Source organism: Tinamus guttatus, unplaced genomic scaffold (assembly GCF_059628265.1).
Source record: "Tinamus guttatus ecotype Peru unplaced genomic scaffold, ASM5962826v1 Tinamus_guttatus_pri_ptg000423l, whole genome shotgun sequence".
NCBI lineage: Eukaryota > Metazoa > Chordata > Aves > Tinamiformes > Tinamidae > Tinamus > Tinamus guttatus.
In genome coordinates, this window is record NW_028288957.1 from 4,363,999 (window position 1) to 4,366,347 (window position 2,349).

A 2,349-nucleotide genomic window follows, 5' to 3' on the forward strand; every position below is an offset into this window, starting at 1 on the left:
ACATTGCATTAAAATATATTATACTTTTAAAGACTAATAAAGATTCTTGTAGTTTTGTAATCTCTGCCTTGAACTGGCACATTTTCGTTACAGCCCTTTTTTTAAATGAGCAGGAAGTACAGAGGAGTTATCATATATCTAAATACAGACTCTTTCACTGGCACGCATTTGGAATAGCTACGTGCTGTGAGGAACACCGGCCACAGGGAATTGCTGACTGCTCCAAGTTCCAGGAAAGCATGTGTACCCTATATGTTCTGGGTCTTACAGACCATTTCAGGTACTCTCTTTTTTTAGAAAGCTGGTTTTGGAAAATCTTGTTTCAATATTTTTTTAACTTAAGAAAAAAATTCCATCTCTTACCCTTCTACCCATGCTTCTTGTTATTAGTTTAATAAGTTATGATTCATCTGGATTTCCAGAATGACCAAATATTTCCAATGCTAGCAGCAAGTCTCCCTTGGCACTCATTAACACTGAGGTAGACGAATGTTGAGCCATGTGCCTACAGCTGCAAGACTGCACAGATTTCATCCTGTATCATGTTTCCTTCAAACAGAATGGACTCATCAAATGGTATTTTTTGCCTTCTTTTCTCTGCTTGTTGTGATGTTAAGTTGTATTCATAGGTCAAGGGGAGTCCACAGCCTTCCCTGGGGTTAGTTTTGTAGGCCCAGTACTCGTATTTTCATTTAAAGCCCAGAAGGCTGAGAGTGTGTAGTTCTGGTTTGTTTGGGACTCCGACCTTTAGCAATCCTTGGCCTTCTGTAGAACTGAAAAAAAAGAGAGAAGTCAGTAAAAGAATGTGTTTTGCATCAACGCTGACTTTTAAGTCCTCTAAATACCTAAGTATAACTTAAATGTCAGGTTCCAGCACCCATTTTAAAAAGAAAATTGCTAAAATAGCTGGACATTTTATTTCTAGTTGCTCTCCAAAATCTTCCTCAGCTGAGTCACCAGAACACATAGCCTTCCCTTAACATGCATGCCTAAGAATAATGCTCTCAAAGGCCCCTCCTAGTCTAGGATTTAGTTGTAAACAGGAAAGAATGTTTAGCACATCTGGCATACCCAGGCTTATTTTTAAAACTCCTGTGACTTCTGACATGTGAGGATGCTTGCAGTAGTGAACAAATGACTTAGGGCACCTAATTAACACAATATCCTCTGGTAAAAACAATTTCAAATCAAGAAAAGAAATGGCATGACTCAAAATCAAATGGATGTTTAAAGTCTCATTAGAATTTGACAGTATCTTGGAGAACAAGATAGTCATAGAAAGAAGACAAAAGGGTAGGGGAAGCTTATACCCTCCCTAAATTAATTATTTTTCCAGAGTTTGCCACTTTTTTTTTTTTTTTTTTTCTCTGAGGACCGTTCATGAAGAGCCAATGTAGCGCTGCCCCTTCAGAGTGCTGCGAGGCTCTCTGGTCACTGAAGCTGCTGGCCTGGTAGCAGGGGGAGCCCTTCTCTAGACACAGTGGCAGTACTAACAAGAGGCAAGATGTCCCTGTCCCCCGAAAAGTAGTTTTGTAGCTTTCCCCAAACCAAGTGATTTGTAAGCATGTTCTGCAAGGCAGTTTCACTAGCACAAACCATCCAGTGATGAACTTTGGTTTGTTGGCTTTAAAGCTACATGGAATTATATTCAGAGTGGAACAAATCTCAAATTTGTTTGGTTTTGGGTTTGTTATGGAAAGGAAGAGATTATTAAATTGTTTTTAAGCTTTTCTCTGTCATCGGCAACAGTATTTTCACTTAATTCTAGCAGTTTCATTTTTTCTACTTCTTCATTGCAACAGTGTTGCAGACTTTAGTTAAACTGTTAGTAAAGGCCCATGCAAGGACCCAGGCAACTATAGGCCAGTGAGCCTCACCTCCGTCCCCGGAAAAGTGATGGAACGGCTCATACTGGCCGTTGTCTCCAAGCACATGGAGGACAAGAAGGTGCTCAAGAGTAGTCAGCATGGATTCACCAAGGGGAAATCTTGCCTGACTAACCTGATAGCCTTCTATGATGAAATGACCTGCTGGATAGACGAGGGGAGAGCAGTGGATGTCGTCTATCTCGACTTCACCAAGGCTTTTGACACCATCCCTCACAACATCCTCCTGGGCAAGCTCCGGAAGTGTGGGATAGATGAACGGACAGTGAGGTGGATTAGGAACTGGCTGGATGGCAGAGCCCAGAGAGTGGTGATCAGCGGTGCCGAGTCTAGTTGGAGGCCTGTAGCTAGTGGGTCCCCCAGGGGTCAGTCCTTGGTCCAGTCCTGTTCAATTTATTCATCAATGACCTGGGTGAAGGCACAGAGTGCTCCCTCAGCAAGTTTGCTGATGACACGAAACTGG